The sequence below is a fragment of the Eubalaena glacialis genome, chromosome 8 (genome assembly GCF_028564815.1).
Source record: "Eubalaena glacialis isolate mEubGla1 chromosome 8, mEubGla1.1.hap2.+ XY, whole genome shotgun sequence".
In the NCBI taxonomy this organism is placed as follows: Eukaryota; Metazoa; Chordata; class Mammalia; order Artiodactyla; family Balaenidae; genus Eubalaena; species Eubalaena glacialis.
In genome coordinates this window covers 68,306,522-68,332,100 of record NC_083723.1, presented here as the reverse complement: position 1 = coordinate 68,332,100, position 25,579 = coordinate 68,306,522, and the positions used below count along the sequence as shown (strand labels likewise).

At 38.6% G+C, this 25,579-nt stretch overlaps 1 protein-coding gene across 2 annotated transcripts in view; it reads right to left on the bottom strand.

Moving 5' to 3' along the window:
- The window catches only part of SLC25A13 (solute carrier family 25 member 13), a 203,084-nt gene that overhangs the window by 133,116 nt on the left and 44,389 nt on the right, over positions 1 to 25,579 (bottom strand). The gene's annotated exons all lie outside the window — the stretch shown is intronic.

Here is a 25,579-nt window from a genome sequence, read left to right as displayed (position 1 = left end):
GATAAATCATGCACTATCTAAAATATTTTAAATTTAAAAATTTAATGAGGTGTTCTATAGTTTAGAAATGGTAATATGCAGTTTATACAGGATGTTCTAGAGCAATGCCTGCATTAAGAATAGCAGCTGTCCCCAATAATCTCCATCAGCCCTCCATCCCATGCCACCCCAAATAAGCATCCTTGTCTAAGAAAAACAATGTACTTGGCTCCACAAACATAGTCTCAACACTTGGAGCCTCCCCCTCCCCACCCACATTCCCAAGCAGATTATCACTCCTAAACCATGGAATTATGACTTTCTGAGACACATCATAATCCATGTAAGCCTAATCTCTCAGCCTGTAAACAATAACAACTTGTCCTCTATCACCTGCATCCCAAAGGGCCTCTAAATTTGCAATGTTAATTTTAAAGGACACATGCAAAAAGAAAACAAATCATCAAATGGCACGGCCATCTCTAACGTGCTTTCTCACCTTTCCCAGAAAAGGAGAAAGGCAGGCTCCAAAACGCTGGAAGTGGGGCTGGGGGTACTGATCAAGTAAGGTTCAGGAGGCAGCCCCAAAGCTATCCTCAGTCAACCTAAGAGTAAAGAGACAGCTCGGCCAAGAACAAGTAAGTTCTTGGTTGTGAGGCTTGAGGTACCAGAAATAACTATGATGATGAACTGGGATCTTTTTTCTCCTTCCCACATCTGTTTCCTAATTCAAAATAAGGAAGAAATGGCCACACAAAATGGAATGACTTAGCCTCAGGTGCCATGCTTCCACCTCCCATTGCTCCACAAATACTCACGTAACTGAATACAACCTCAATCACCATGTTCAGTCCAGGGGCTGAGATGTGGTTGGCAAGGAAAAAGTTATTTGATATTAAACGTATACCCCATTTTGGTTTCAACATTCTGCTCTGAAATGAGGTAAATCATGAGAAACAAATTGATAGCACAGATAAATCTTTAAGCAAAACATGTTCAAGATATACTGGGATAAGTATAAATTCAGTCACATCTCTGATGCCTCTATAACGATTCATGTTCTAAATGATTATCTAAGACACTCTAGGATTTCAAATAAAACTTAAAAATTAAAACTAAATTGTATAAACTGTCATTGCTGAGAAAAGTAGCCTAAAAACTTAAGAAACATTACTAATGAGAATTGAAACAAAAAAGTGATTTCTGCTTACAATATTCTGATTAAGTAGTATTTCTGGATTTTACCCAATACCTACAATAAACAGAATGCTATTTCCACCCCTATCCTTGATACAGATTAATTTAAATTTTACTACATGAACATAATTCACTTAAGAACTGGCACAAGATCTGGCAGAGAAAAATGTAAGTTTTTCATATTTAATTATGTTTTGCTATACAAATAATCACTAACAAAACACAATAAATACACCTATTAACACAGGCCACCCATGAACGTAGATTCTCATTAAAATAACCAAAAGCATTTATTATAGCTATGTAAGTCTGCTCTGCTTAGGTTTATAGTTTATTTTACTCTCTGGAAGAACCTATATAAATTCCAAAAAAAAGGCACGAAAATAAAAATTTTCTGTCCAATATGTTTCCCCATCCTATTCCATACTATCTCTGCATTCATTAGCAAGTCCTATTTCTAAAGGTCTCATAATAATATCAAGTTTTTTTTAAGCAGGCAATTATAACACAGAATAGCAACTGTAAGAAAAAATAATAATCAAAATTAGAAACTGTTGGGAGTACTTTTATATTTTTGCAAAAGCAAATTGAGCTACAAGACTTTTGAGACTCTTTTGCTTTTTCTAGGTACAATTACTGCTAATTGTGGAAAAGCAACATCAATGGTTTAATGCTTTTTCCTTAAGTTGGTAACTTTTATTTCCTGATTTAAATTAAAAAACAAACAAACAAACTCTAGAAGAAAGCACTAATCAGGAAATCATAAAGCCACAAAAAGAGGTTTTCCATGTTCAGCGAATCCCAGGTACTTTCAAGGGAGGTTTTCCCTAGATGGAAATGCAAACCCTTAGTGAATTGCAAAAATTATATTCTAAGTTAATAACTGGAAGAATGGTGTGAACTAAAATCTATTAAAAGAGAAGAGACGTGGCCGCATTTATTCGACTCTGCTGAAGAAAGCTGTAACTCACCAGACCATAAGCAGGGAAGAGAGAGGCAGAGGCAAATGGTCCCCAGCTAGCCAACTCCTTGGCCTTCATAGGGTGCTGAAGGGGAGGGGCAGGAGTCTCAAAAGGATCAAGAACCTAATCATATGAGTGGTTTTCTCAATACAAAGAATCACACACAGTAATTTTACAAAAACAAGAATGACCCCAGACTACTGTGGTACCAGCCTATTTGGAGAGGATAAAAGTGAAACAGGATAAGAAAAAAGATTAGCTAAAAGTTTCAGCACCTGTCACAGAGAGAGACTGCATAAAATGTCATAGAGTTCCTAGAAAAAATGAAAACCAGGGGTTTTAATATGTTGAATTTCAATATGGAACCAGAAGACAGCCTGAGAATCCCATCCCCTCATCAGCTTGATAATAATACCTCCCACACTCATAGCACTTTATGTGTCCAATCCATTCAAATTCATTCAATAAATACAGACAGAGTGCTCCTGTGTGCCAGGCGCACCGTCTAGGATCTGCAGATTCAGCAGTGAGCCAAACAGACAAAAATCCCTGCCTTCTTGGAGCTTCAGCCAAGTGTGTGTGAGAAGGCAGAGGGGGAGACAATAAACCAATTAATAAAATCCTTATGTGACAAGATAACCACTATGAGATACACTGCCCTATAAGGAGAAAGGCATGTTGGGGGGTACAATTTAAAACAGCATGTTCAGGGAAAGCCTCCCTAAGAAGGTGTCATCAGCACCAAGACCTACTTCTTGGGGGAAGAGGAAGTGCACAGGCATTGAGGTGAGACTGAGCAAGGTGTGTTCACGGTGCAGCAAGAAGGCCACTGGGGCTGGAACAGACTAATTGGGGAGAGGAATTGTAGGAGATGAAGTAGAAGGGTAAGGGAAGGAGAGAGTGGGCACTGTAAGGCCTTGCTGGCCACAGTAATGACTTTGGCTTTTACTTGGAGTGACGTGGGGAGCCATAAAGGAGTGTGAGCCAGAGAGCAATGCGACCCAACTTAGGTCTTAACAGGATCACTCCGGCTGCTGTGATGAACACACTGCAGGGAAGCAAGAACAGACGCGGGGAGACTTGTTAAGAGGTCATTACAATAATCTCAGTGAGAGATGGTCATGCCTCTCAGCAAAGGTGGTAAGAAGTGGTCACATTCTGTACACAGAGTAACATCCCTCCATAATGCTACAAATGGAATCAAAAGAACTAAATCATGTAAAATGAAGAGTCACTTTATTGGGAGTTCAATTATTCACCAGGAATGAATCTATAGAACTAGCCACCTGGGGGCCATGTGCCAATCACCAGCTGTGCTGAGCCTGAATTTGCACCGTTACAGGGTGAATTGGTGACACTTTTAATATTTTCCCTTTTTTCTTTTTGCTCATTTAATATAGTTTTCTTTTTGAAAATGTATACTTAGATGAACTTGCAGAGAAAATTCAAATGAAGCAGGGACTTCCCCGGTGGTCCAGTGGTAAAGAATCCACCTTCCAATGCAGGGGACGTGGGTTCGATCCCTGGTTGGGGAACTAAGATCCCACATGCCGCGAGCCACAACTAACTGAGCCCATGTGCCTCAACTAGAGAGCCTGCACGCTGCAACTACTGAGCCCGAGCGCTCTGAACCCTGCGCGCGACAACTAGAGAGAAGCCTGTACGCCACAACGAAGAGCCCATGCCGCAACGAAAAGATCCCAAGTACCACAACTAAGACCTGACACAGCCAAAAAATTAAAGAAAATAAATAAATAAATAAATATTTTAAAAATAAATAAATAAAAATAAAATGAAGCAGAACTACAGTGGTATGTACATTTGCTATCCTGCTTCCCCTTTTAATCATCTTCACCAGCAGCTGGTTCATTGCCAACTTCTCTGGTGTAGGTTGAACATGGACTCTATGTTAGAAATCAATCTGATGAGTCTTCTACTAAGCATCTCTTGGTGGACTCCTGGATGGGAACTGGTTACCACAAAGGCCAAGGAATGATTAGATGCTTGAAATTTTCAGGCCATCCCCTATTCTCTAGAAAGGGGAAAAGGTAGTATAGCCATTTTCACAATGTTGATTCTTCCTATCCAAGAACATGGTATATCTCTCCATCTGTTTGTGTTGTCTTTGATTTCTTTCATCAGCATCTTATAGTTTTCTAAGTACAGGTCTTTTGCCTCTTTAGGTAGGTTTATTCCTAGTTATTTTATTCTTTTGATTGCAAGGGTAAATGGGACTGTTTCCTTGATCTCTCCTTGTGCTCTTTCGTTGTTAGTGTACAGGTACATGTGAAAGAATGAAATTAGAATACTCCCTAACACCACACACAAAAGTAAACTCAAAATGGATTAAAGACCTAAATGTAAGGCCGCACACTATAATGCTCTTAGAGGAAAACATAGGCAGAACACTCTTTGAGATAAATTGCAGCAAGATCTTTTTTGACCCACCTCCTGGAGTAATGAAAATAAAAACAAAAATAAACAAATGGGACCTAATGGAACTTCAAAGCAGGGCTTCCCTGGTGGCTCAGTGGTTAAGAATCTGCTTACCAATGCAGGGGACACAGGTTCGAGCCCTGGTACAGGAAGATCCCACATGCCGCAAAGCAACTAAGCCCGTGAGCCACAACTACTGAGCCTGCACTCTAGAGCCCGTGAGCCACAACTACTGAGCCTGCGTGCTACAACTACTGAAGCCCGCGTGCCTAGACCCCATGCACTGCAACGAGAAGCCACCGCAGTGAGAAGCCTGTGCACCACAATGAAGAGAGTAGCCCCCGTTCGCTGCAACTAGAGAAAGCCCACGCGCAGCAACGAAGAACCAATGCAGCCAAAAATAAATAAATTAAATAAATAAATTTATTTAAAAAAAAAGAAACTTAAAAGCTTTTGCATAGCAAAGGACCATAAACAAGAAGAAAAGACAACCCTCAGAATGGGAGAAAATACTGCAAATGAAGCAACTGACAAGGGATTAATCTTCCAAAATATACAAACAGCTCATGCAGCTCAATAACAAAAAAAAAACCCAATCAGAAAATGGGTGGAAGACCTAAATAGACATATCTTCAAAGAAGACATACAGATGGCCAACAAACACATGAAAAGATGATTAACATCACTAAGTATTAGAGAAATGCAAATCAATAATACAATGAGGTATCATCTCACATCAGTTAGAATGGGCATCATCAGAAAATCTACAAACAACAAATGCTGGAGAGGGTGTGGAGAAAAGGGAACCAAACCTCTTGCACTGTTGGTGGGAATGTAAATTGATACAGCCACTATGGAGAATAGTATGGAGGTTCCTTAAAAAACTAAAAATAGAACTACCATATGATCCAGCAATCCCACTACTGGGCATATACGCAGAGAAAACCATAATTCGAAAAGACACATGCACCCCAATGTTCACTGCAGCACTACTTACAATGGCCAGGTCATGGAAGCAACCTAAATGCCCACTGACAGACGAATGGATAAAGAAGATGTGGTAAATATATACAATGGAATATTACTCAGCCATAAAAAGGAATGAAATTGGGTCATTTGTTGAGACATGGATGGATCTAGAGACTGTCATACAGAGTGAAGTAAGTCAGAAAGAAAAAAACAAATATCGTATATTAATGCATATATGTGCAACCTAGAAAAATGGTACAGGTGAACCGGTTTGCAGGGCAGAAATTGAGACACAGATGTAGAGAACAAACGTATGGACACCAAGAGGGGAAAGTGACAGGGGGTGGTGGTGGTGGTGTGATGAATTGGGCGATTGGGATTGACATGTATACACTGATGTGTATAAAATTGATGACTAATAAGAACGTGCTGTATAAAAAAATAAATAAAATAAAATTCAAAAATTAAAAAAAAAGAAACAATGTAAAACTCAATTTAAAATTTGACTGGAATAGCAGAAAAAATTGGCTTTTTAAAAAATTTGATTTTTGCATTTGGTTTGTATTAGAAATCTATGACTATTCCCACTGCCACCTTTAAGTAAAATAAATCTCAAAAAAAAAAAAGAAAAAAGAAAAAAAAAAAGAACACTTAACATGAGATCTATCCTCTGGAAAAAAATTTTAAGTACACAATACATCATTGTTAACTATGAGCACAATGATGTACAGCATATCTCTAGAACTTATTCATCCTCCAATACTGTATCTTCAAGACATTTAACTAGTTTAAATCATTCTAAACCCACCACTTTTGGAGGGACTTCTGTCCATTTTTAACTAAGATCTACATTATGACTGTGTACAATGTGGCAGATTATCAGGGCCACTTGCTGAATTATTAAAAGTTTCCTTTGTTTCAGAAGGAAATAGTGCCAATTGAGTAAATTATTGATTCCCCCCTTTTTTATTTAGCCACTTGTAGACTATATGAAGAATCCATAAAACCAATAAAACTTTGATCAATTACTTGGAATTTAACAAATTTAACAATATACTTGAATAAAAGCCAAGGCCTTTTTACATTTTATCTAATTTTGAAGCTACCTTCTTTTAGCATCCATTCATAAAACTCTCTTCACTCCTATTAATGAATATTTTTCATTTAGAAGGTTACGTTTGAAGGGGTGTAAACTTTTATAACTAACATGTGAAACCAATACAAAAAAGATTTCCTGTGAAATAAATAGGAATTGTTTAGATCAAGATTACAACATTTAGACCAAATTTTTACAATGTAAAATGTTGATATTTATTTCTTGAATAGTCTATAAAAATATCTCATTATGTTATAAAAAAAAAAATTTTCTTTTCAACCCAATAAACTTCTGCAAACCTGCTAGTATCAGGATTCAAAAATCCAACGTTTTACAAAAGAAAAATCAGTTTAGTTTTTTGAATAACACAGTGAAATGGTGGGGGCCTTGATAGTGAAAAATTTCCCTACAAATTTCACAGATGCAAGGATTTTAGATAATCTAGATAAATTGAGATGTCCATTCACTTGACTAATAACTTTAGTCAATACATTACAATTTTCTACTGTTTTCTACTCTTATAATCTATGTAATGGTATAAGGTAACTGGGAAAAGTTCTCTTTCCATTTATTATAGTTTTTCAAATTTTTTTTCCTCTGGAATTTTTGGTGTATATAAGACAGCTGCTAAATGTGACAATCTGTTACTGCCTGAAAGTAATGAATTTGGAGAGACTTTTATTTGGAAAAAAAAAAAAAAAACATGGGTTGAACTGCTAGGATCCACTTATACATAGTTCCCCCACCCCAATAGTAAATACTACAGTACTACATGATCCAAGATTGGTTGAATCCAAGGGTGCAGAACTGCAGATATGGAAGAACCGCAGGTACAGAGGGCCAACCGTAAGTTATACTCAAATTTTCGACTGTTAGGAGGGTCAGTGCCCATAACCCCTGTGTTGTTCAAAGGTCAGCTGTAGATACGCTTTATTAATTCTGTTTCTTTGGAGAACCCTGACTAAAACACACACACATGCGCATATACTATATACACTGTAGCATATACAGTAGTAAAGAACTCAAATACTACAGTATACATACAGTATAGAGAGAGTTTACATGGCTGGTTTTGGGTATGAATGGGGAGAGAAATATGAACATGAATATACATGCATACCAATTTATTTATATTTGGGGGAGAAACACCCTGTGGAAGAAAAATACAAAAACTAAAGGAAAAAAGAGTGAGCTATAAGGGGGAGGGTGGAGACAGGGGGAAGAAGACAGGCATCTCCAGCCAGACTTCTCTGAGTATACCTTGCCTCTATTATATAGTTTTGACTTAGGAAACATTTGTTTTATATATGCAACAATTAAATTAGATCTAAAAGAAAAAAAAGCAGTCCCTAAAAATTGAAAACAAACTGAAATGAATGAACCTAACCATACATCAAGTTGGTGGCAAAACCACACAGAGAAATGAATTATTTCAAATAACCTTAGAACACAGTATTTTCACTGTATATACTTAGTGGTATGAAGTCTAAGCACAAATAGAGTTGAAAAGAAATCTTAAGCTTCCTTCAGTATCTAACTGTTAGCATCAATACTGGTGTTTTTATTTTGAATATATCCTACATATTGCAAATATGTAATCCTGTGATGTTGCTGGTAATCAAGATTTTCAGTGAAAGAAGAGAGAAATATTTTAAAAAATGAGAACTAAAAATATTTTGACTTTAATTTTGTCCATTTAACTTTGAAATACCAGTATAAACTGAACACTTTTTCCTCCTTCTATCCACTGAAAAGGCCTCAAAGCAGGTCTCTATATACAGTCGCCCATGAAAAAGAATACAGCTCCATGGATGTGTGGCTGAGTCCAGGTCTGGAGCAGGAAATACACAGAATAACATCCTGCTTTGCCACAAAGCAAGGAAATACTCCAGTATTAATGGAGCCTATCAAAAAGGACAAAGGGGAAAATATAAAAAGTTTCCCACTGGCCAAAGATGAGATACATACAATTGATTAAAACATGCCAAATACAACCCAACACAGGAGCACCGCAATATATATGGCAAACGTTAACAGACATAAAAGGAGAATTCAACAGTAACACAATAATAGTGGGGGACTTTAACACCTCACTTACATCAATGGACAGATCATCCAGACAAAAAATCTATTAGGAAACACAGGCCTCAAATGACACATTGGACCAGATGCACTTAACTGATATTTACAGAACATTCCATCCAAAAGCAGCAGAATACATAGTCTCGTCAAGTGTACATGGAACATTCTCCAGGATGAATCACATGCTGGGCCACAAAGCAAGCCTCGGTAAATTTTAGAAAACTGAAATCATATCAAGCATCTTTTCTGAACACAATGCTATGAAGCTAGAAACAGGATAAAAAAAAAACTGTAGAGAAACACAAACACATGGAGGCTGAACAGTATGCTACTAAACAACCAATGGATCACTAAAGAAGTGAAAGAGGAAGTCAGAACGTACCTAGAGACAACTCAAAATGAAAAGACGACAAATTGAAACCTATGGGATGTAGCAAAAGCAGGTCTGAGAGGGAAATTTATAGTGATATAAGCTTACCTCAGGAAATAAGAAAAATCTCAAATAAACAAACTAACTTAAGTCTAAAGCAACTAGAGAAAGAACAACAAACAGAGCCCAAACTTAGTTTCTTTCTTAGGAAAGAAATCATAAAGATCAGAGCAAAAATAAATGAACTAGGGACTAAAAAAACAATAGCAAAGATCAATGAAACTAAAAGCTGGTTCTTTGAAAAGATAAACAAAATTGATAAACCTTTAGTCAGACTCATCAAGAAAAAAAGGGAGAGGGCCCACATGAATAAAATCAGAAATGAAAAAGAAGTTACAACCAAAACCACAGAAATGCAAAGGATCATAAGAGACTACTGCAAGCAACTATATACCAATAAAATGGACAACCTGGAAGAAATGGACAAATTCTTAGAAAGGTACAATCTCCCACGACTGACTCCAGGAAGAAATGGAAAATATGAACAGACCAATTACCAGTACTGAAACTGTATCAGTAATTCTGTAACTCCCCAAAAGCAAAAGTCCAGGACCAAATGGCTTCACAGGTGATTTCTACCAAAAATTTAGAGAAGAGTTAACACCTATCCTTCTGAAACTATTCCAAAAAACTGCAGAGGAAGGAACACTTCTGAACTCATTCTATGAGGCCATCATCACCCTGATACCAAAACCAGACAAAGATATCACACAAAAAAAGATTATAGGCTAATATCACTGATGAACATAGACACAAAAATCCTCAACAAAATCCTAGCAAACCAACTCCAACAATACATTAAAAGGATCATACACCTTGATCAAGTGGGATTTATCCCAGGATGCAAGGATTTTTCAATATCTACAAATCAATGTGATACACCACATTAACAAATTGAGGAATAAAAACCATATGATCATCTCAGTAGATGGAGAAAGAAGCTTTTGATAAAATTCAACATCCATTTATGATAAAAAATCTTCATAAAGTGGACACAGAGGAAACATACTTCAACATAATAAAGGCCATACGTGACAAACATCAGCTAACATCATTCTCAACTGTGAAAAGGTGAAAGTGTTTCCTCTAAGATCAGGAACAAGACAAGGATGTCCACTCTTGCCACTATTATTCAACATAGTTTTGAAAGTCCTAGCCACAGCAATCAGAGAAGAAAAAGAAATAAAACGAATCCAAATTGGAAAAGAAGAAGTAAAACTGTCACTGTTTGCAGATGACATGATACTATACATAGAGAATCCTAAAGATGCCACCAGAAAACTACTAGAGCTCATCAATGAATTCGGTAAAGTTGGATACAAAATTAATACACAGAAATCTGTTGCATTTCTATACACTAACAATGAAAGATCAGAAAGAGAAATTAAAGAAACAATCCCACTTACCATCACATCAAAAAGAATATAATCCCTAGGAATAAACCTACCTAAGGAGGCAAAAGAACTATACTCTGAAAACTGTAAGAGGCTGATGAAAGCAATTGAGGACAACACAAACAGATGAAAAGATACATCGTGTTCTTGGATTGGAATAATCAGTATTGTTAAGATGACCACACTACCCTAGGCAATCTACAGATTCAATGCAATCTCTACCAAATTACCAATGGCATTTTTCACATAACTAGAGCAAAAAATTTTTAAACATGTATGGAAGCAAAAGACCCTGAATAGCCAAAACAATCTTGAGAAAGAAGAATGGAGCTGGAGGAATCAGGCTCCCTGACTTCAGACTATACTACAAAGCTACAGTGATCAAAACAGTATGGTACTGTCACAAAAACAGACATATAGATCAACAGAACAGGATAGAAAGCCTAGAAATAAACGCGCACACTTATGATCAATTACTCTACAATGAAGGAGGCAAGAATATACAGTGGAGAAAAGACAGTCTCTTCAACAAGCGGTGCTGGGAAAACTGGACAGCTACATGTAAAAAAATGAAATTAGAACATTCTCTAACACCATATACAAAAATAAGCTCAAAATGGATTAAAGACCTAAATGTAAAACCATATACTATAAAACTCTTAGAGCAGGGGTCCCCAACAGTTGAGCCGCATAGCAGGAGGTGAACGGCAGGCGAGAGACTGAATCTTCATCTGCCCCTCCCCATCGCTCGCATTACCATCTGAACCATACTCTCACCCCCCACCCCCGTCTGTGGAAAAACTGTCTACCACGAAACCAGTCCCTGGTGCCAAAAAAGGTTGGGGACCACTGTCCTAGAGGAAAACATAGGCAGAACACTCTTTGACATAAATCACAGCAGTATCTTTTTGGACCTATCTCCTAGAGTAATGGGAAAAAAACCCCAAAAATAAACAAATGGGACCTAATTAAACTTAAAAGCTTTTGCACAGCAAAGGAAGCCATAAACAAAATGAAAAGACAACCTACAGTCTGGGAGAAAATATTTCCAAAAAATGCTACTGACAAGGGTTTAATTGCCAAAATATACAAACAGCTCATATAGTTTAATATCAAAACAACAACAACAACAAAAAAAAGCCCAATTAAAAAATAGGCAGAAGACCTAAATAGACATTTCTCCAAAGAAAACATACAGATGGCCAACAGGCACATGAAAAGATGCTCAATATCACTAGTTATTAGAAAAATGCAAATCAAAACTACAGTGAGGTACCACCTCATACCAGTCAGAATGGCCATCATTAAAAAGTCTACAAATAATAAATGCTGGGGAGGGTATGGAGAAAAAGGAACCTTTCTACACTGTTTGTGTGAATGTAAATTAGTGCAGTCACTATGGAGAATAGTATGGAGGTTCCTTAAAAAACTAAAAATAGAGTTACCATATGATCCAGCAATCCCACTCCTGGGCATATATCTGGAGAAAACTCTAATTCAAAAAGATACATGCACCTCAATGTTCACTATTGTAAATAGCAGCACTGTTTACAATAGCCAAGACGTGGAGGCAACCTAAATGTCCATCGACACATGAATGGATAAAGAAGATGTGGTGTACATATACAATGGAATATTACTCAGCCATTAAAAAGAATAAAATAATGCCATTTGCAGCAACATGGATGGACCCAGAGATTATCATATTAAGTGAAGTAAGTCAGAGAAAGACAAATACCATATGCAATCACTTATTTATGGAATGTAAAAAAATGATACAAATGAACTTACTTACAAAATAGAAACAGACTCTCAGACATAGAAAACAAACTTATGGTTACCAAAGGGGATAGTGGGAGGGCGGGGAAAGAGATAAATTAGGAGTTTGTGATTAACATATACACACTACTAAGCATAAAACAGTTAAACAATAAGTTCCTACAGTACAGCACAGGGAACTATACTCAATATCTTGTAATAACCTATAATGGAAAAGAATCTAAAATATATATATATATATATACACATATATATATGCACATATATATGTATGTATACCTGAATCGCTTTGCTGTACACTTCAAACACAACATAGTAAATTAACTATACCTCAATTTTTAAAAAATACCAAATGCATAAAAGCCCTTTGAGTTCATAATACTCAGTATAAAAAAGGCCCCCATTCCCACAAAAAAAAAAACACACAACTCATTGAACCTTCAGAAGTTATTACAACATCAACTCCTGATGCTGAAAATTGGCTCAGGTGAAGGAAGTAATTTGGTTGACTCCCATTTCTAACCCAGACCTCTCCCCTAAAATTAATCCAGATCTCAACATCTATCAGTCTGTCTCCAATTACATGTTTAATAGGCATCTGAATATTATCATGTCCTAAAGAACGCTTAGTTTTGCTTCCAAACCTATTCCTCCCTCAGAATCCCCTCAGTCACTTAGATTGCTCTTTCCTATATCTCATATCCAATCTATCAAGAAAATCCCAAATCCAATCACTTTTATCATCTCCACAACTAGCCCTCTAGTCCTACTATCTTTTTTCTTTCTTCCACTCTTGCCCACTTCATTCTATTCTTTGCAAATCAGCTAGGGAGATCCTTTCAAACTGTTATTCTGATCATGTCAGTCCAGTGCCCAAAACTCTCTCGTGACTTCTACCTACACTTGAAATAAAATACTACAGTACCTTTATAATCTGGCTCCTGGATACCTTTCTGACTTCTTCCACTTTCCTGCTCATTACCAGCCTCTAATCAAACTGGTTTCCTTGCTTCATCTCAAAGATATCAAGCACACTCTCATCTCAGGCATCTGTCATTCCCTCTACCTAGAAAGCTCAACTCGTAGATTCTCACATGGCTCACTCTCACTGAGGTCTCTGCCTACATGTCGCTTCAAAGAGGTCTTCCCGACCACCCTATCGACTGTAGTACCCCAGAGCCCATGGCCACTCACCATCTCCTTCCCTTACGTAAACAGATACAGCCACCTGCCTCTCTATCCCATATGTCTATTGGTTTACACTGTCTATTTGTTATATAAGAGTGCAACGTTTATCTGTTTTGTTTAGAACAGTGCCTGGCACATAGTTGGTGTCAATAAATATTTGTTGAATGAATTAATAAATCTGAAATTGACATACATTTTTAAAGTATCAATGTTCTCTCAGGTATAGAACACAAGGCCACGCTATCATATATCCTTTATTACAGAGACTCTATAATAAATAATATAAATAAATAATATAATAAAGTTTCTCTAGAATTTCTATGAAAGTTAAACAGTTATCTTCTTTCACCTCTTACTTTCCCAGACTGAAGATCCCCAAATCTCTACATCAGATTGCTATGGCAGCTTTACCCTCCAAAACCTTCATTCAAGTCTGAGAATCTCACTCTGTTTATTAGGAAGTGACTCATTGACAATTATGCCACAATCAAAGGGAAAGTTAATAGGCACCATCTCCTCACATTTCACTTCAGGAATTCCTCACAGCTTAATGCAAGACTTTTAATTTAAGCAACTGCCACATCCTGTGCCAATGACACTGACATTTGTAGAGAAATATGTTTGCAAGTAGCCAGGAAACAGAGCTTACATTTGATTTCCTTTCCTTTAAAATCTTAGATTTGAATTTTAAACACCTATGGTACAGGTAAAGCAAAACCAGACAACCAAACAAGGCAAGGGGGAGGGAAGGAACAGTATTTGCTCTTCAAACATTTTCTGAGCATCCTGACATGCTGGGAAGAAGGGTTGGTATTTTCAGTTGGCCCAATAAAGGTGAGCCTTTTGAGAATACGGTGTGCAATGGTACCTTCAAGGTTCAGTCCGTGAGGAGTAAAAGGGGAAGAGTATACCAAAAAGTATTCCTGGCCTAAAAAATAAAAATGTGAGGAATGTGAGGACAGTTTTCCCTAAGTTTGTGGGTGTGGATGATAGCTGGGATAGCTCTCATGAAGGTTTTAGGTCCACCTTAAGTTGGTCAAATAATCAGTCTTAGGGACTAAGAATTTTGCAAAGGGCATCACAACTACTAAGCAAAGACATATGCAAAGTTCTCATTCAAAGCTCCATTTTTAATATTCTTCTCTAAACACACAAAGTTCCAGAGCAGACTGGGCACAAACCAAAGAGAACTGGGTCCAAATTCTAGTTCTAGCACTAGATATATGACTTCAAGAAAACTATTTAAACTTTATGATTCTGCACCTCTCTCTGTAAGGTTAGGGTTGGCAGAGGTAAAAGTACCTATTTTAAGGACTTGTTATGAGGACTAAATAAGAGAAAGGGTGGAAATTGTTAGCACCAGATCTGGAACCCTATATGTGCTCAGTAACTCTTTGCTTCTTTCATCCTTTAATCTAACCATCTAGGATAAAAACATCAGCAGAGCTCTAATCCCACAGAATATTTTTGCTTTAAAAATTCTTCAAGTAATAAGATTGCCCCTCCCCAAGCTTCCTTGCCTCTCTGCAAAGATCCCTATCTCCCAGCAGGCACAATCTGGAGTTCATCAGGACTAATCTCACTGTGCCCTTTATCCTGTACATGTCGACAGCAGCCCGCCAGCAGCCCCAGATTCCCAGCTTACCCTTTAACACCCACATCTAATCCCCACAGGGGCTCTGCACTTTCCCTATTCTGTCACCCACCATCTCCCAGAAACCACCCCCCCAAATGTGCCCCCTAGAATTCACAGCACATGGTGAGCAAAATCTCATCCTCAATCCCATCTCTAAAGGGAATTCCTTTCAGAGGAGTCCTCTAAATATCCCTTCACCTATTTGCTGTAACCAATTTGAGGCCCATGCTTCTGAAGCAGCAAGGGGCTTTCCTCTGCAGTCCTGGGTTGCATCAAGCTTATAAGCAGGGGAGGTGTACTTCTTCCTTCCCATTGCCTCTCCCAGACCATCCCCCAATCCTTCCTTCCTAACCCCCAGTTTAAATACTCCCACCACATAACTAGCACTCAGCACCCCTACTTGTTTCTATCACCTAATAACTCCAGATTCACATCTCCTCCCCACCATGTTTTAACTCCTAATTCACTGACATGCTCTCCAACCCTACTCCTACCTTAATTCTCAATATTTTCAATAATTTCAAACACCCAGGCCTCCCAATTACTTGAACTTGCCTCTTCCAATGATCTTTTCTCCATCCATTCTCGGTCACTCAGTCCCACAGTCAGACTCTAGACTTCTGCCATCACCATTAACTGCAATACCTTCTTATTCTCAATTTCACGCATCTCACTTTTTGGCCACTACCTTCTAGTCTTCCTGCTCACTCCCTTCTATACCCCAACTTCAACAATCTTCAATCTCACTGAAATCAACAGTTCATTGAGCCTACCACCTTCTCATTGCCTGCTATTCCAATGTCCTTTCTTTGCCCCTTATCCAGATTAAATCTATAGTCAATCATTGTAATTGCTCCCCTGCACGCCCTTACCTACTCTGGGTTAATCAATGGCCAAGCCCTCAACCTTAGTCATAGCCAACACTTCCTGCTCCATGACAGCAGATAAGCATCTGGCCTCAGTAGCTAGAAAACAAACAGCCACACTAACTGGTCTCGCTTTGAATTTCATGACCACAAGCCCTCAGGTGGGACCTCAAGTGGGTCCAACCCAGCAGCCATGCTGTGTTCCTTTATCCATTCACTTCTAAATGAATATTTAGTATATTCTCCTCTCTCCTCAAACTGTCAATACCTCACCGGCATCCTCCCTCTCATCTATCTCCCAGAGAAAAACCAAGGAGATCAGAAGAAAACTTCCCCCAAATCCCACCACCACATCGATACAACACCTCTGGCCCATATAGTACCTTATCTTCCATTTTTCTAGCTCAGTATTTTTCAAACTTTCAAGTCTCAGGACCCCTTTACGTGCTTATGAATTATTGAGGATCCCAAAGGGCTTTTATTTATGTGGTTTGTACCTATCATATTTACTGTGTGAGAAATTAAAACTGATAAATTCTTAAAACATTAATTCGTTAAAAAGTGAATAGGCCTATTACATGGTAATATAAATAACATATTTATATGAAAAATTACTATTTTCTAAAACAAAAAAATGTAGTGAGAAAAAAGCAGTATTATGTCTTTGCAAATCTCTTAAATATCGGACTTCATGGAAGACAGCTGCATTCAATCTGCTGTAATATGTTTTTCTGGTTGAAGGATATGAAGGATTTCAGCCTCATACAGATTCACAGTTAGAAAAGGAAGGAGCATTTTAATAGCCTTTTTAGATACTTGTGGATATTCTACGATACAACACCAAATCCCAACAAGGGATAGTTTCTTAAAGATTAGCTGCAATGTGGAATCTGAAACTGTATCAATGAACTTTTCCCACCTGGTTACATTAAAATCCATGGGTCTATCTTGCACTTTGAATAGACCTTTGACTCATACATGATTCTCTAACACCATGTACTGGTCAACTGGAAAAGATGTTTCCCTAAGTTATGCAGATCTTCCAAACGTTGGCACATTGCATGACACTATATTAAAAAACCACATTATTACTATCACCACTAATTACATCAGAAAAGGCTGTAAGTATCAGAAGGCTGTCACGTGAAATTTTTAATTCTCTCAAAAGGTGTGTTCCATTTAAGAAATGACTAGCTCAGCGAGCACCTGAGTTGCTTTTCCTCTGACAACCATCACAGGAGAGTAACCAGCAGTCTTTATGGATGCTTCCCATTTAGTCACTCAGAATTTGTAAGTGACATGTATTCAAGGGTGAGATTTAATAAAAAATCAGTAATTTTTACTGCTTCTTCAAGGACACTCTGAAACAGAATTGGCATCATCGTTACTACCATGATTGTGAACACATGCGGGTGAAGGATACGATGACCTCATACTGCTGGGCTTGGGGTCGCTGCTGAATTGGTGCTAACCAGCAGTTCTATAAACCGTGGCTTTTAAGACCATCAGTTCAAATACAACAGGACAAAAAAAGGCAGATGATGTCTTAGTATTTTTATGTAAACAGTTTGGACCTCACGGACTCCTTAGAAAGGTCTCCGAGACCCCCGGGGGTCTACTGACCACACTCTGAGAGCAGCTGTTGTAGATGAACTTTCCATGTTACCACAAGAGGCCACCTCCCTCTCAGAATGTATCAGAATTTCCTCCTTTTCTCTCCTACACTGTCAATTCTCCACTCCCTGCAGTCATTCCCATCAGCATGCATTACACTGCCCTCTACCCATTTTAAAAAGACCCTCCCTTTCACCTCCCTTCCACCTCCAGCTATGGCCCATTTCTCACCTTCCCTTGAAAGCAAAACTCTCCAAATGAGGGCCTGGCTTGGTAAGTAGGAGAAGGGGGAAGAGAAGGAGGGCTATCCCTACATATGAATGAGGAGTGAAATCAGCACCTACTCACTAATCAATGCTTTCAGGAATTAAGAAGAAAAATAAACCCAGGCACCTGACACTCCTAAAGGTTTTCTAATATACCAGCGACATAATAGAAACCTTTTTAAGAATTCTTTTTAATTTACTCTGCACAGACAGCGTCCAGCCACCACATTGCACGCACCCCCCTATGATTTCAGACATCAAATATTAACACAAAGTGAGTAATGCAAAAAGAAAGGGGGTTAATCAGACACTTTGAGAGAAAGAAAAAAATGACACTGATTCAACAAGAGCTGCTAATGAGGCTTTTGTTTTGGTAGATTAATTTGGGAGTCTGATGACTAAGAAGAAAATTTAAGCTTCTCAGGTGACTGCTGTTGATTAGTACCAATTTTTTTTTTAATTAAAGAAATGCCTTTGCTTAATTCTACGGTTTATGAATTTCAGGCGTTTATCTGAAATCTGTGTCCACCCGAGTAGTGTAGAAAACTTTCCTCATTAGCAAACTGAAAGACCTCCTCTTATTGATTCTGGATTGTATTTGACAGATGATGAGCATTTCAGACTGTGAACTGCTGATGTAAATACATTACCCTAATACTCTTTAACCATTGCCAGTTGTAAACCTCATTAACTCCCAGCATGCGGCCAAGGCCTGGATTTCATCGCGACAGCCTCGCAAAGTGAAAACAGGTATATAAAAATGCTTTTATCATCAACAACATTATTATATCCTCCTTCACCTTGTGAAGTATTTAAAGGAGCTTTTTTTTTCCTTCTCAGAAAGATAAATAGCGAACATAGGAAAGGCAGAGAACACACTTTATATAGCCACACATTTTAAAACCTGAGATTTTTTTTTTTATCTTTTCTTCTTTGACACCCTTATTCCTCATGCCTCAAAATGGGAATTGTCCCAGGATTAATTCTCTGTACTCTGAAAAGACTTATTTGTGGATGACGATTACATTATCATTTTGATTCAATGAGGAATAGGGGCTGACAAGGTGTTAAGTTGGATGCGTCAGCTTGTCACTAAGAAATCAGGATTTCACTTTTGTGTATGATTGAAATTTTTCATAATTAAAATGTCCGAGAAAAAGAACAAAGAAATCAGGATTTCTGAAATTCCCTTTTTCAAAAGAAGAACCAACTTTTGTTCTTGCGTGGAGTGCAAAGAGGTTCCACGCTTGAGATGGAAAATAGCAATCCTAGCAAACAAATTAGACACCAGAGCTGCCCAGGGCCCACCCCACACAGACAGGGGTCGGACCTGTAACAGGCAGAGAGCATCCTGAGCCCAAGAGGCCAGGGAGCCAATACCTCCGGCTGATTCAGGCCATGCTTAGTCTTCCCAAGTGAGGCCAGGTACTAGTCAAATAGCTTTTGAGCCCCAGCCTCTCTAATGAGACTTCAGTTAATGAACAACAACTAGAAGCATGTTGGCAAAGCTAAAGGGACACACACACACACAATTTATTCTTCCCTTGCTCTTAGTAGATAGCTATGTGAACGATGTATTAAAATTGCAGTTAAAAAAGCTTCATTCCCATTTTAAACAAAAACATAATGACAACCAAACGTAAAAGATATCTCAAAAATTATACAGACAAACCCAACAACAAGGGGAGAATACACACTGTCTCGCTAAGGTAAGAGGGTCTGAGTGGGAGGAGCTCTGAGAAACCCACTTCCTCCCCTTCTCGCCCTCCTCCGAGGCGCGGAAAACCCTCCTCACCCAGAGGTCCACCTACAAAAGGCTTCCAGGCCCGGGCACCCTCCAGGAACTTCACAAACTGATTAAACTCATCATTAAATCTATTAAAACAGTGGAATGCAGGGAAATCTAAACACAACAGGCTATTTATTAGAAGGGAGAGTGAGAACTGGTGAAATCAAAGAATATTAACAGCGAGGATCATGTTTAACAGAGGCAGATCATGCCAATCCCCAGACTCACACGATCCTTCAATGGCTCTCCATTGCTCTTATGACAAAGACCCCCAATCCTTAATATGAAGGACAAGTTCCCACACAGTCTGGCCACGGCCTACCACCAACCCCCGCCCCCCGTGCCCTGCACTTTCCCTGCTCCAGGCCTGCCAGCCTCTGCATTTCAGAATGTGACTTTGCAGCCACTGTTCCCCCTGTCTACAATGTTGTCCTCTGTCCCCCACCTCTTGTCACCTTCCCAACTCCCATGGCTCAAATGTCACTCAGTGGAAGTCTTTCCTGACCTCCCAGTCGGCATGAAGCCCCCTTTGCTATCTCTCACACCATGTCTCTCCTACATAGCACCCATCACAACATCAGTTCACATTTATTTGTGGTTCTCTGATTAACACCTGTCTGCCCCACTAAATTAGAAGCACCAAGCAGGCAAGCACTCTTTTTCCCACTCAACATGGTATCCTGCACATACAGAATGGTGCCAGGCACAGAGATGAGGTTCTCAAATAGCTGCTGAATGACTGAGTGGACAGGCCTCCACAAGATGCTCCCAGCGTGGAAGGCTGACCAAGCCACAGCCTCATGAGTCATTAAATTAGCGTCAAGAGGGCGCCAGAAAAACAAGGTCCCTTTGCCAACAAGCCCGTAAGTTCATGCAGCGTACAGGTGTTTAACTTCCATGCTAAAGCTCAGCCCAACCCTAAACAGAGCTGAAGCCTTCTGGAAAGGGCCATGCCCTCAAGGAGACAGTCTACAGCAGGGGTCTCTGCCTGGAAAATGCCTGGTTCTAGCCAAAAGCTACTATTGAAAAAAAATGCTCCCTTTCGGTATTAGGCTGGCTGGTCTCTGTCCCCCAAAATTCTTTGCAACTACAGGCCTTCTCATTTCCCAAAGAAAATATCTATGTGAGGGTACTCATTTCCTAGGGCTGCTACAATCACCACAAAGTGGGTGGCTCAGCACAGCAGGAATTCGTCCTATCACAGTTCTGGGGACCAGACATCTGAAATCAAGGTGTCAGCAGAGCTACGCTCCGTCCAAAGGGAGATTCTTTAGGGAAGAATCATTCCTTGCCCCTTCCAGCTTCTGGTGGCCCCAGGTGTTCCCTGGCTCAGGACCCCATCACTCTAATCTCTGCCTCTGTGCCATTGTGTGGTCACAATGCCTCCTGCCCCTGCCAGTCTTGTGTCCTCATCTCTTCATCTCAAGATCCTCAATTTAACCACATCTGCAAAGACACTTTTTCCACAAGGTCACATTTCCAAATTCCCGGGATTATGATATCTTGGTATCTTCAGGTGGCCATAATTGAGCCTCCAACAATGAGCAACCTAGAATTTGAACTAGAGCTTCCATCTCCCAACACTCCTGGGCTTTCATAACATAAGGGGGGCAAAGACTTCTTAGTACATTTACCTAAGTTTAGTCAACAAATTGATGCAAAACAGAGGCCAGATATTGGACTAGACACTGGAGATAGTAAAATATGCAGGACTTGGACCTTGGACTCAAGAAACCACAGCTGGGGGACCAGTACTTAACTAAAAATGAGTATTTCAAGTCACCATGACATCTGGGCCAGCACAGCTGTCATTATTTTTAAATCCTAAAGTTGTCAATTTACAAATAGATTTTTAAATTTTAATAAAGTTATGCACTAAAATCCCTCTGGCCAGTCAAGCTAGGTGATCACACCCCAAGAGAGCCTGACCAGATTAATGGCACGCCCTCCAGCACTTCCTCACTGTTTGTTCAGCGTGTGCGTTGTGCTTTTGTGGGCCATTGTGTGGCTTCTGTCATGTAATTTTTTCAAGGAACAGTAGTTGATTTGGGAGGATGATGTGTGACTTGTGGAAAGGGAAAGGAAGGGGAAATGAGGACATTCACCATTTTACACTGAGAAAAGATGTATGATTATATCTATTTTTGAAGTAAATACTGTGGAGCTGTGTGTCAGGGTTAGGGAAAATAGCACAGGAACATCTGCATGGGTCTTAAACAGTGGTCCTATGCTACTAGCTCGGTCAGCTTAAATACCGGAGACAAGTTCTTCAATTTCTCAGTCCTTTTGGCAAGAATTATCACGATACATATGGTGAGCTATAAAATATTTCTTTCTACCCTTAGACCCTCTCTCAGGAATCCCTCTCTTAGTTCTTTCTAAGGAAGTAATTAAACAGAAGGGAAAAATGTCATATACAAGAAGATATTCACTCCAATACCATCTATTATAGAAAAGTAGAAACTGAAATAACTCTATAAGGGCATGATTTCATAAAGTATGGTATATTAATCTGTTAGAAAATGATGAAGCTATTTACACTGTTCATATGAACAGCATATGGAAAAATGAAAATTGATAGTCGAAAAGATTATAAAAGAGAATTACAATTAAAATGAATTCAAATTATGAAAAACATTGATGCAGGTTAACAAATTATGGAAGATACTAAAAAATTCAAAATATTTGTGGCAAGCTGAGAAGGTTGTGGGTGATGGTTTTCCCTTTTCCCTGAGCTATGCACTGTCAATACTGCAAAAAAAAAAAAAAAAAAGAAAGAAAGAAAGAAAGAAAAGTTAGTCATAGGGCAAAGGATTGAGACCATTTAAGATCTTCTCTGTCACAGTAAAATGCTAAGATTTAAGATAACAAAAAATCAGAAAGAAAATGTCAAGTTAAAGAGGATTGTGAGATTATGAGAGAAGAGGCAGCTCAGAACAGTGGAAAGGCCTAGGACTAGAGCCAGACAAGCCTGGGCACCTTTTGGTAGCAAACTGCTTGATCCCTCAGTTCTCAACTGGGAAATCAGGAAAAGAAAGCCAACGTTTCAGATTTGTTATAAACTCTTGAAAAAACATACATGTTATGCTACTTTATATATGTTAAATGCATGTTACATTGTTGATGTCTAATGAATTTAAGCCTCTATTTTTGAAGACTATATGTGAAAAGAAATAGGAAAAGCATGTGTGTTAATGGGGGTGGGGCGGAAAGGAGGCAAAGTACATTACAAGATACTACAATTATACAAAATTAATGCGTCTAGGAACCAAAATGTTCACGGAAAGAAAGAGGTACAAAATAGAAGAGAAGGAGAACTCCTGTAATGTTAAATTTAAATAGGAAATATCATTATGAACTTTTTAAAAGTATATTTCCCAGCTCTTTCCACTGAAAAGTTACCCTGGTAACAATGAGCCAGTGCCTAGCTCCTTGTTTCCAAGCACCAGTCCCTAACGAAAGGAACCAGGACTTTTTTGAGAAAAGAGTACTTTCCTGGTCAGAAGCAGGACAAATCCAAAGCGAGCCTGGAACATCTTATTTACCAAAAGCAAAGAGCACTCAAAGGCTGAGGGTACAAGCCAGCTTAAAGGGACTCCCAGTGACCTCACTGGGACAATCTGAACAACTCAGAGAACACAGTAATAGATTATAATGCACTGAATTTAAAATAAAGAATTCCATGAGTTTATACTGACATAAAAAATTAAGAGAGAAAGAAAAGGGAGTGGAGGGAAGAAAGCTTTTCTTTACCGAAGAATGGTAGACAATAAATAGAGGACAAATAAAGAGTTAGAAAAATCACTACTTTTCAAACGTCAATGTAATAACTGACTCAGAAAAGGATCACCATGGATGCCAAAACGACTGGGTGAAAGGCTGCTTGGGAAACAGGATACCCATGGTGTCATCAATACTGGGACGAGGTACCTCCTGAGGAGATACAATAGGTAGTAGAATCTCTCCTAACCTGCACCCCAAAATCTATCATGAATCCAAGTCATGACGAAACAATCAGACAAGTCCAGAATGAGGGACCTTCAACGAAATAACTGGGCCTGGGTTTTAAGTCAATTTCATGAAAGAACAATAAAAGGCAAGGCTCTGTTCTAGATTAAAAAATATACAACTAAATGTAATACAAGAACTTTGATTAGATCCTGGATTTAAAAAACAAAAGGCAATGAGCCATCTGAGGTGGGGAGTGAGGGGAGAGATCTGGTACATTTTTAAATAGACTGGATATTATATATTTCACATCACTGTTAATCCTCCTAAGTATGATAACGGTAAGAAGAATGTTCTTATTCTTAGAAGATAAACACTGAAGTATCCTGATGCCTGCAATTTATAGTTAAATGGTCCAGCCAAAAGAGGAAATGTGTGTGCATGTGTAGAAAGTGTATGTGTTAAAAAAAAAAAAAAAAAAAAAGGCACACAGGTGTTAAAAATGTTAAGTCAATCTAGATGAAAGGTATCTATTGGGCATTCACTAATTCTTTCAATTTCTTGTAGCTTAAAAAATTTAACTATCAAATAAGAAAAAAATGATCTTAAACATTGAGTCTGATAATTCATATTGCACGTGAGCTTGGTCACACTTCTTCTGAATCTTGTAAGCACAGAGGATGTGTAAGCAACCAAATTTTCCTCAAAAAAAAAAAAAGTTTGCTAGAATAAATCTATGTTCTGTCTAGCTTTAGCCTGAATGGACTACTGTGAAATATACCTCTGCCTCACCCTGCACCTCCCCAGAGAGGTCCTGTGAGGGAAGGAAGACCTGCTCATATATGACATTTTCCTATCAAGCAAAGAATCTACCTTGGGGAGGTAGAAAACAGAAGTAACCCAAGTAACTGCTACTGGAACAAACAGAGACAGTATAATCCAGCAATCTGCCAGCATATTACAAGACGTATAACTGCCAATTTCCTCCCCACTCCCTTCCCATCTGCAAGACTTTCACTTTAGAGGAACTTACTTCCATGCATGATGGAACAACAGGTGCATAAGCAAGAAAAGGAAGGTGCTGGTAAAACTGAGAGCATTCACACTGCAGCATTGGAGTTTACTTTGGTTGCATCTCAAACCCATGCATGCGGGAAAATCAGACACAGGACCGACAGAGAACGTTCAGAGCTAAAGAACACCACCCCAGAATGGCAGGTGGCTAATCTATCAAAGGGGGTGTTGGCACATGGCAAGGCCAGACGGCTGGATCTTCTACAGTTTATATAGAGAAGGCTACTTCTTATATATTATACTTGGTTATTAGGGGACACTGGCGGTCATACTACCAATATTTCGGAGCCCAAAATTCTGCACTTAATGGTAAAAGCCAACTGCATTCTTATACAACTTAGGAATGACTCATTTTTTAAAATGTAAACAGAAAAGACTGGTAAGGGAAAAAAAATCCAAAGGCATTTTGCAAAGTGTCCTATTTAATTTTAGATGGTCCAGTGTCTCTCTTCCAGCTTGGGCAGGATGCCCTTCTTGGGGATTTGGAATCATTATTCTGTCTGTTAGATTTAGAGCATTTAATCATATGTGACATTTAAAAGTTACTTGAGCAGAGAGAAAGACTGTAGAAAAGTTATGTTCACAGAGCTATGTTTTACATTTACTCACAATTTTTACAGTGGCCTTCAAAAATATCAATATACTACATATACTTCAGTACATCTTCACACCATTCAACTACAAGAGTTGTGAAACTATAAATAGTTGTTTAAACTATGTCAAGAAATACACATATAGAATCCCCAACTGTGATAAGAACACTGAAGGAAATGTTAAGGGTATTATTTCTAAAATAACATATTAATTGTAATAGGGAGAGAAAATGCTCTTAAGAGATGGGAAGGTAAACACTGACTTCCTAATCATTAAAGCA